The sequence below is a fragment of the Oreochromis aureus genome, linkage group 5 (assembly GCF_013358895.1).
Source record: "Oreochromis aureus strain Israel breed Guangdong linkage group 5, ZZ_aureus, whole genome shotgun sequence".
NCBI lineage: Eukaryota > Metazoa > Chordata > Actinopteri > Cichliformes > Cichlidae > Oreochromis > Oreochromis aureus.
In genome coordinates this window covers 11,976,579-11,987,371 of record NC_052946.1, presented here as the reverse complement: position 1 = coordinate 11,987,371, position 10,793 = coordinate 11,976,579, and the positions used below count along the sequence as shown (strand labels likewise).

At 41.5% G+C, this 10,793-nt stretch overlaps 1 long non-coding RNA gene across 2 annotated transcripts; it reads right to left on the bottom strand.

Annotated features, from left to right (window-relative positions):
• Positions 1–305: 305 nt before the first annotated feature.
• Positions 306–4,890, bottom strand: LOC120440370. 2 transcript variants are annotated; one of them, XR_005613197.1, is made up of 4 exons: positions 4,800–4,890; positions 4,659–4,688; positions 1,486–1,569; positions 306–1,335 (listed from the first exon to the last, which is right to left on the bottom strand). It is a non-coding gene; the product is annotated as an uncharacterized LOC120440370 (long non-coding RNA). The 2 variants fall into 2 exon arrangements; XR_005613196.1 differs by having other exon boundaries at positions 4,659–4,890.
• Positions 4,891–10,793: the final 5,903 nt, after the last annotated feature.

The window sequence follows — 10,793 nt, the reverse complement described above, 5'->3', positions numbered from 1 at the left end:
TAAAAAGGTTTTACAAGTTTGTGCTGAGCTGCACTCTTTGATTTGCCACACTTAGCACATGAATTCAACTTAAACATCATATGTAAAAATAACCTTAGAGCCTTCCTTTACTGTCTCATAAGTCTTTCCAGTGAATCCCTATGCATGAACCATGAAACAATGAATTAGAGAAATAAAATGAATTGATTTTTTAATGAATGATACATTCAATTATTATGTATTTAAAAAATATTCCATATATTTCCAATTTTGATTAATACATGACACATTTAATACATCATTTTATAGAGTATTTATTTGGCACCCTTGGTACTCCATAAAAGGCAGGCAATGTTTTTACAGTACAATGGTGTTCAAATCCCGTATGCAATGAGTAGTTGGTTGGTTGATAGTCTCTCTGGCTGAGTTTCCCTGACATAAATTTAGTGTAGTCCTCAAATAATTTAATTTTTCAGTTCTTCCTGAGTATATGGAGTATAAAATATGGAACAGTGGTGAACCTTCCCACGAGTGGCCGGTTGACCAAAATTACCCCAAGAGCGTAGTGACAACTAACCCAAGAGGTCACCAAAGAACAAAAAACGCCAGAACAACATCCAAAGAACTGCAAGCCTCACTTGCCTCAATGAGGCTTGCAGTTAAGGTTCATGACTCCACCATAAGAATGAGACTGGGCGAAAATGGCCAGAGGTCCAGGAGGTCCTCCTGAGCAAAAGGAACATAAAGACTCATCTCAGTTTTGCCAGAAAACTTGATGATCTTGATGATCTTGATCTTGACTTTAGGGAAAATACTCTGTGGACTGATGAGACAAAAGTCTAACTTGTTGGAAGGTGTGTGTCCCATTACATCTGGCATAAAAGTAACTCAGCATGGTAGTGTGATGGTCTGGGGCTGTTTTGCCCCAGAACCTGGAAGACTCGCTGTGGTAAATGGAACCATAAATTCTGCTTTCTACCAAACATCATGAAGGTGAAAGTCCAGCCATCTGTTTGTGACCTCAAGCTGACTGACCTCACTTGGGTTCTGCAGCAGGACAATGATCCACAACACACCAGCAGATTCACATCTTTTTCATACAGGGCCATGTAGGTTTGAATTTTCTTTTCTCCTTAATAATAAACACTTTCAATTAGAAACAGCATTTTGTGTTTACTTGTGTCTAATATTCATGTTTAACGATTTAAGTTGACAAATATGCAAAAAACAGGAAATCAGGAAGGGGGCAACCACTTTTTCACAGCACTGTATGATGGGATTCCTGTGATAGGCTTGCGACCTGCCCAGGATGCTTTTCACCCTATGCTGGGATAGACTGCAGCCCCCTCTGTGACCCTGAATTGGAAAAGGATAACAAAATAGATGAAATGATTATTAGTAAAATGATTATCCACCACAGTTTACACAAGTATAGCCATAATCTATTATTGTAATGTTGCCATGTTCTTAAATTTGAATGAAATTGAATTTTTCAGTATAACCTACTTGCCACCACACTAGTTGATGCTGTTCACTGGAGCACTGCATCAATGGCACTGGAGAGAGCCAACTCTCATAGTGCACTAAAGTCTACTGAGACACAAACATTCTATCACAATGATCATCATCATACCTCAGTCAATTTACAAGTGACTTGTTTAAATGTTTAAATTATACTTATATATTGTACCAGTATGATTTAGCTCATGTTGAAACAGACCATAATAGTCCTATGATATAACGTTTGAACTGAATGCTAATAATCTGCAGCTGCTCCAGTGATATCCTGTTGTAAGAACTGACTGTATGATATATAAAAACTGACAGAATCACTTTATCATTTAAACAAGTTTTCCTGTCAAAGTTTGACTTGAAATCAGAACTGCAGACAACTGAATGTAATTTGCCTCAAAGTCACTTCTCCTTAGTGCTGCGGTCCATCAATATCTTCTAACTTTATCTTCTGGGATAACCTGAATAACACTTCTCAGCGCTATTGTAGCGGTGCACCGGCATATAGGTACGCAAGCGAATCTGGTAGATTTAGGACTACTTCAGACAATAACAATTCACAAATGGGCTTCAAATTTCAATATCTTTCTGATTCAGCATTAAAGCAGTAATTTTTTGATGGACAGGACCTGTCTCTCACCCTATGAGGCTAGGATAAGCTTCAGCCCCCATGTAACCCTGAACCATAGACAGTAGAAAACACAGATGCATCTTCCAGGTCAGAAAAATTAAGCCACTATTAGTGCCTTAAACCTGCAGTCTATCTGAAGGGCATCAGATAGCGATAGCCACAAAAAGTTTTCTGGTCCTATAGAAGTTTATGGCAAAGTGGCTTTCTGTCTTGACCTGTGTAAACACTTGCATGCTGAGCTTATGAGCTCAGTCACTCATTTGGGGAAATAATGAATAAAAAATAAACCACACAAAGTCATCAGCCAAAGAGTGTGTGGCTTCACAAACACATTGTTTTTCTTTTTTACAACCATGATGGAGATAGTAGGAACCTTCTGGAGGCTTCAAAACCAATGTGTGATGTCACACTAGCTACATCCATCTTTTAATGCTGTTTATGCCCTGAACTAGATAAGAGGTTAAAAACATTGATAAATGAATGGCTGGATGCCTGTTATTTTTGCCGGCCTGATATAAGCTAATGTCAGAGCGGCCATGTTTTATGATAAGATTATGATAAACAAAGTTAATCACTTTCATAACAGTAACATTTTTACAGAACCTTTTTAAACCTGTGACTTGCTGGTTTTTAATTTTTATTATTTAATTTTACAGGAACATCAAAAGCATGACAGAAATTTTAGATAGAAACAGGTCAGAGTCATGGTGACGTCTAGTAAGCAACATGGTAGTGGTAGAAGTTTTTCACAGTGAAAAGCAGCTCATAAAGAAGCATCTGTCTACCCTATATTGCCAAAAGTATTCACTAACCCATCCAAATCATTGATCACTGATCAGGTTTTCCAATCACTTCTATGTCCACAGTATAAAATCAAGCAGCGAGGCATGCAGACTGCTTCTACTATCATTTGTGAAAGAATGGGTCACTCTCAGGAGCTCAGTGGATTCCAGTTTGGTACCATGATAGCATGCCACCTGTGCAATAAGTCCACTCATGAAATGTGCTAAATATTCCACAGTCAACTGTTACTGGCATTAAAACAAACTGGAATGACAGCAACTCAGCCACAAACTGGGTGGCTATGTAAAATCACAAAGCAAGGTCAGGGGATGCTGAGGCACACAGTGCACAGAGTTCGGCAACTTTCTGCAGAGCAAATCACTACAGACCTCCAAAATTCATTTGGCCTTCAGATTAGCTCAAGAACACAGTGTGGAATGCTTCATGGATTGATTTTCAATGACCAATCAGCTGCATCCAAGCGCGATGCAATACCATGAGTCTGAGTTTGGTGGTTACCAAGAGAACGGTACTTGCCTGACTGCATTGTGCCAAGTGTATAGTTTGGTGGAGGGGGGATTATGGTGTGGGGCTATTTTTCAGGAGTTGGGCTCGGCCCCTTAGTTCCAGTGAAAGGAACTCTTAATGCTTCAGGATACCAAGACAGTTGAACAGTTTGGAGATGGCCCATTCCTGTTCCAACATGACTGCATACCATTGTGCAAAGCAAGTTCCATAAAGACATGGATGTTTGGTGTGTAAGAACTTGACTGGCCTGCACAGAGTCTTGACTGCAATCCCAATAGAACATCTTTGGGATGAATTAGAGGAGAGACCGTGAGCTAGGCCTTCTCATATAACATCAGTGTGTGACCTCACAACTATGCTTCTGGAAGAATGGTCAAAAATTCCCAAATTCCCACACTCCTAAACTTTGTGAAAAGCCTTTCCAGAAGAGATGAAGCTGTTATAGCTGCAAAGGGGTGGGTGGACATCATATTAAACCCTATGGATTAAGAATGGGATGCCACTCAAGTTCATATTCTTATGAAGGCAGACAAGTGAATACTTTTGGCAACATAGTGTAGTTATACATGGAACTACCTAACTTGAGTGTTAGGCAAACTTTGTGCTAAACCTCTATTTAGCTTTTTTCCCTTTTTTTAAAAAGTACAAACACATAGATTGTAATAAGTGAACATAATGTCGCACTAATTAGCTTTGTTGCTTATGCTAATTACTCATGTGAAGCTGTTGTGCTAAAGGATGCTGCAGTGAAAGATGGAATGTTTTAAGAGGCTTTGACTTAAGGACCCAGAAAACATTTGATTTGTAGAACCACTACAACCCTAGGTCATACTGAAACAAATCTTATTTACAAAAAATATATATTCCATGACTCCTAACTGTTCATGCATTCTAGCATTAGCCTCCTCGGGACACGTACCTGTACAATGACACTCATATCTATAATTCTCTCTAATATTATTTCCCTTGAAAAACAAAAAGTCCACAAGCTAAAGGGCAGGTTCTGAGGAGCCATCTGATTTGGTGTGAAATACTAATCCTCCACATCAATCCAAACAAGTTCATCCATGACAGCAGAGCAGATAAATATGCAGACTTTACTATGAAGCCGTACCCTGAGGCTGAAGTGGAGGCGGCACAGGTAACTGCAGTCTCAGCAAGAGGGAGTTATACCAGCAAAATACAATGTGTGTGTGAGGATGGATGAGTTTCTGTTTATACCGACCTTGGTGGCTTTGTAGCTTGATGTGCGTCCCTACGTACACACACACACAAACACACGGAGATGGTGAAATGATCCAGTGCAAACACACAGAGCTAGCACATGAAAAAGAAACAATATTTCCATGTGTCTGTGCCACCTGACCTTGTCGGCTCACCAGGACTCATTACAGAGGAAAGCAGCAGTGGAATAGGTGGCAATGAAAAGCAGACATGACCCTCAGATTGTTGGAGCCAACATGAAAGCACTCCACTCGCAGGAAGAGGGAGGGGGAGGAGAGGAAGGGGTTGGTACTGCAAGAGTGAGCAAAGGGAGCTGTCCACAAACTGGAATGGGAACTGGTCTAGTTTGCATAATTTAAGGTTAACGAGGAAACAACAGCAGATGAAACCACCCTCATTTTCTCCCCGTTTAGCTTTGCTGGACCCGGGTGATTTTCATTAAAAAGGCATTTGAAGCAGTGCTTTAATCTTCTTCCTCTTTGGGTCGTTCCCTTTAGGAGTCGCTACAGCGGATCACTTGCCTCCATTTCACACAGTCGCCAGCATCCTCCATCACACCAACCCTCTGCATGTCCTCCTTCACTTCCATGAATTTTCTCTGTGGTCTTCTGTTTTCCTCCTGCCTGGCAGCGCCATATTCAACATCCTTTTCATAAAATATCTGCCTTCGCTCCCGTGCACATGCCCAAACTGTCTCAACCTGCACTATCTCTCTGATGTGTTCATTTCTAATCTTGTCCAATGAAAATCTAAGCATCTTCAGCTCTGCCACCTACAGCTAAACCTCCTGTCTTTTTGTCAGTGTCAACATCTCCAAACATATATCTTAGCATGTCTCACCATCTCGTAAACCTTCCCGTTCACTCTTGTTGCTATCCTGTCAAAAATCACCCCTAAGAGTCATCTCCACCCACTCCACCCTGCCTGCACTTGTCTCTTCAACTCTCTTGTGCACTTGTCTGTTGCCTTGGATGGTTAAACCTTGATATTTAATCGTATCCACCTTCTATCCACCATCCACACACATATTCAGTCTTGCTTCTACTGACTTTCCCTCCTCTTGTCTCCAGTGCATACCTTTACCTGTCCAGGCTCTGTTCCACCTACTTCACATACTCTTTCTTGAAGGTTACCCCTACTCTATTTCTCTTATCTACACCCTGGTAGAACAGGTTGATGCTGCTGGCTTTGCCTCCCTTCCTCCTGGTCTCCTGCACACAAAATATATCTACTTTATTTTTTCTCCATCACATCAGCCAACTCTCTCCCTTTACCAGTCAGTCAATTTTACATTTAATTCCAACAATTTAGTCCCAACTCTCAGTTCCAGATTCTTGCCTTTTCTTCTCTCTTGATACCTGCTAACACACCATCCCCCTTTTCTCTTCCTTTGTCTTCAGCCAACAGGAAGAGAAGCATAGTTTCCACCTGCACCCTGTTGGCCAACATTACAGGAAGTGGTTGTCAACCCGGGTTCTGACCAATCTGGTATGGAAAACTACATGTTTGTGTTTTTTTTGCTGGATGACCTTTGCGATGCAACCCTCTCCATTTATCTGCGATTAGGACTGGCACAAGGAAAATACTGGCTTGTGGCATCTCGTGGCTGGGTTGAAGCAGTGCTTTAATGATCTGCATCGTCATCATATTTGTATTTTATTTAATATTTGAGCACATACACAAATAAATATGGAAAACATAAATAAAGACAATAAGTTTTTGCTTGAAGACGTTTCACCTCTCATCTGAGAAGCTTCGGATGAGAGGTGAAACGTCTTCAAGCAACTTAAAGAAGTCCAGACGCTTTTCTTTCCAAGCTCCTTAGACTATGATGACCTGGATGACTGAGAACCTTCACAGACACAATAAGTTTTTATCTACCAGAAATGATTCAGTGATAGCAGATAAATAAAAAAGTGCCCTCTTAATAAAAAAAAAGGCACAAATGTAACACAAGTAGCCCTTAATATAGCTTAAATACCAAATTAATAGATAGACTAATGATGAAATTATTATGTGCATTACTGGTAATTTACCAAATAGCAAGAATAGTGTGAAGTTGTGTGTTTGTTTGAATCCTGTGCTAAATACACAACCTTGACTCGTAATGAGTGTTTTGAGGCAGAGGCAGCCTTTGGCCCTCTATCTCTCAGTTATCCTTACAGGGGTAATTGAACAGAGGGACACATTGTTCTCCTCATCCCCAGCCACGTCCTCCCTACCCCTCCCATGTGTCTAATCACACCTCCATTTGCATGGAGAGCACTGAGAATCAGCCTCAATAACGGCGCACTGCCTTGAAAGATGAGTTTTTAATCTGGGAGAGGAGATGAGTTTTTGACCCGCACCTGTTTGTTTCCGTAGTTTCTTTTTCCCGTCGAACAAAAGTGACCCGCAGGTAAATTTGCAGAGGCAGGATAGCTGCTCGCCTCCCTAAGTACTGTCACTGTGCATTTATTAATATCTCCATATCTGACATGGCGGAGAAAATGGTTCTTGGCGATAAAGGGCACTTGTCGTGGTGGGTGAGACTGCCTAACAGGCAATCAGATGGGCTGACAGCGAGTGTCAGCCGGCGCGTGTGTGCATGTTTGTGTGCAGGCAATGAAGAGGGCTGCAGTCTATGGGAGAGGGGTGGGTATTTATTCTTCTCCCATTGCCCTCTATTGACCCATGTAATAGAGAATTTTACAAGGGGAAGTGTTTGAAATATTCTTTGGATGTAGGTAATGTGTTCATCTAGGGAAAGTAGGCTCTGCTTTCTTTCCTAAACTACGTCTTTTTCTCACACACATTGTTGCACATGATTTGCAGATTCACAGGAGGAAATATCCTGACCTTTTTTCAAAGGTTTTGATTGATTGACAGATGACTAATATACTGAGTAGTATATTGATGTCTTGGTGTTTTAATTTTTTGTGGCACAGATGGCAGATGCTAGAAATATCCCTTGGAGATTTCGGTATGTACTGATGTGATAGCATCGCACAGTTGCTGCAGATTTGTTGGCTGCACATCCATGATGAGAATCTTTCATTCCACCAAAGGTTAAATCAACTTTTACACAAGGATCTGGTGACTGTAGAGGCAGTTAAGATACAGGGAAATTATTAGGTTAATTAATTATTAAGAGAATTATCAAGTTCAGGAAACCAGTTTGTGATGTGGTGCATTATTATGTTATGTGGTGCTGGAAGCAGCCTTCTGAAGAGAGGTACACTGTGGTCATAAAGGAGGGACATGGTCAGTAACAATACTCAGGGGATGGATGGATGGATGGATTGATGGATTGATTGATTGATTGATTCTGGCCCTTCAATCCAACTGTCTGAAATGAAAACTGATTAGATCCAGTAACGTTTTTCCAATCTTCTGTGGTCCAAATTTAGTGACCCCATGTAAACTGTAGCCTCGGTTTCTTGTTCTCAGCTGACAGGAGTGATACCCAGAGTGGTCTTCTGCTGCTGCAGCCAGTCCACTTCAAGGTTCAACGTGTTGCATGTTCAGAGATGCTCTTCTGCATACCTTGCTTGTAAAGTGGTTGTTCGAGTTAATCTTGCCTTCCTATCAGCTCGACCGTTCTCCTCTGGACACTGACAACAAGAAATCATTTTTACCCAGAGAACTGCTGTTCAATGGATGTTTTCTCTCTAGAGATAGTTGTGCAGGAAAATCTCAGTAGATCAGAATTTTCAGAAACATTTGAAGTCCCTTAAATCACCTTTGTCCCCCATTCTGATGGGGTCGTCTTGATCATGTCCTTGTGCCTAAATGCACTTAATTGCTGCCATGTGATTGACTGATTAGGCATTTGTGTTAAAGCGCAATTGAACAGGTGCACATTACAAAGTGAGTGTATGATTTTCCAGCACAAATACACTTGGGCAGATAAAATGAAGATCAGTTCTTTCCTTTATTAATCTGTCTGTAACTACCATACTTTTAGAACTGCACTTCTTAGTGCAGAGATCGCTTTTGTGCCTTCAGGGCTATTTATATATAAGTTGATACTCCCTGGTGGGCTTAATGGGCGTTCGTGTTTACTGGTTACCCTGGTGAAAAAAAAAATCACAAAAATCTAGTTTCTGAAATATATCAACACATTTCGAATCCTTACTTAATACTTGTCTTGCCTTCCACAGTTGTAAAATCTTGCCCCATATTATTATCTGTTAAGGTTTGCTTTGTAATAAACAAATAATGCCCTCCTACATAATAAACTTCTGTGTAAAGACAGAACCAAGAGTGTGTCCTCCTGCACAGCTCTAGTAAGCACCATCTTGACCAAGTGTCATTAATATGTTTACGATCAAGGCTTTTAATCCCAAACTGCTCCATGGAGGCTGGTAAGCAGTCAAGAAAAGAAGAAGATGGCTGTGCTCTACAGTTTGAGCTCCCACTAATGAATGCGCAGTCCAGCGTGAATGCAGCGAGCCTGTGTACTCAGCAAAACTGCAGCAGGTAAACAAAGGTGAGGAAGTTTACAATTAGTCAGCGGATTCATATCATGCTAATCGCTACCATATGATTTAAATATTCCAGGCTGACGTGCACTAAACTGTCACGAGTTTACCTTTTTACAGAAAGCAATTCACTCACAACCCTGAACACAAACAAACCTTCGAGCATATTTCCCTACACAAATGCCTCATCAAATCTTCCCACAGTGAATAAACACACACACACACACACACAAACACGGGCGCAAATATGCACCGATTTGATGTTCCTGTGGATTTTGACACACATCCACAGAGCAAACATAAGAATAAACACAATCACACCTATTCAGGCTTCCGCTGCATCCTCCACAAGGCACATCTAGCACACTTACTAAACCTCATCACCTTATTTACCGTTTCTCTTCATAGCTGGATTTGTGAGAGCGGCCTTCGTTTTGCTGGTACTGCTCTGCTTTATATCGTTTCCAAAATCACAGGTGACGGGCCACTTTTCTTTGGTGCCCTCCCTTCAGCGCGCGTTGTGGGCAGAATCATTTGATGGTGATAACGCTCGACACACACGCGCACGCACATTTCATATATTCAGCCTGAGCATGAGACGGCAAAGCTAACGTTATACCTATTAACCGCCAAAGTCACCTTCGCCCTGAGGGGTGTGTGCACACACACTGCAACCAGTACGATGAACGGAGACAGATCACGTCACTGGGTGAGTACTCAATGTTCATCAGCATACACACCTTCAGCCATCTGAAGAAAGATAAGGAAAAATGCAAGGAATGCAGTAAAGAACGGCCTCAAAGCATGGCATTGTGGGAAAACGGAGCCCCATGAGAGTGTCAGGTGAGCACCTGCTGAGCGCTCCACCAGGATGACTTGGGAGCAATCTGAAACTGTATTCTGTTGCCTCTGTTTTAATTAAGCGGTGGAAGCTTTTTCAGAGGTCAACCAAATGAGCTTTTAACTACACTCACTGCAGGAGTAGATTTCTTTTCCACACTGACACACACTTATCTGATGCTGGCTTGTTGATGACAGCATCGTAGGACGTTTACCAAAAAATGAGGATGCGTTGAGGGGAAGGTTTATAAGGCAGAACAGAGATAAGAAAAAGAAAGCAAGTTTATGTAGCACCGATCCCCTGCCCCCCTTTGTCTGTTCCTCCTGTTTGGATTGCACTCTGTAATTACAGAAGCTTTGAGGATAATAGAAAGTTAGTAATGACACAGTTTTCCCTTCAAATGACCTTGTTGAGCCATCAGTCAGCACGCAGGTATGATGGTGATGTGGATTTCCTTCTAGCTTTGCCTGTGTACACATGTCACCTCAAAGTGCTACAAAATAATGTATCTGGACATCTGTTAACCCACCGTTGTTCTCCATGCTGTCCTTCATGGCACTCTGTGCGTAGCAGCATGGATTCTGCTCAGCACTATTGATTTGATCTGCTGCTCCCCTACATCAGAACTTAGGGTTCAACCACAAGCAGAATGATCACCTACAGCCAAAATCTCTTATTAACCTAACCTCAAGTATGTCTTTGGATTGGAGGGAAGCCTGGATGTTGAACTCAGGACTTTCTTACTTTCTGTGTGGGAACAGTGCCAACCACGGCCCCGCTTTGCAACCAGGAAATAATAAGGTTGATTAAAAATGTAGAAAAAGAAAAAGAA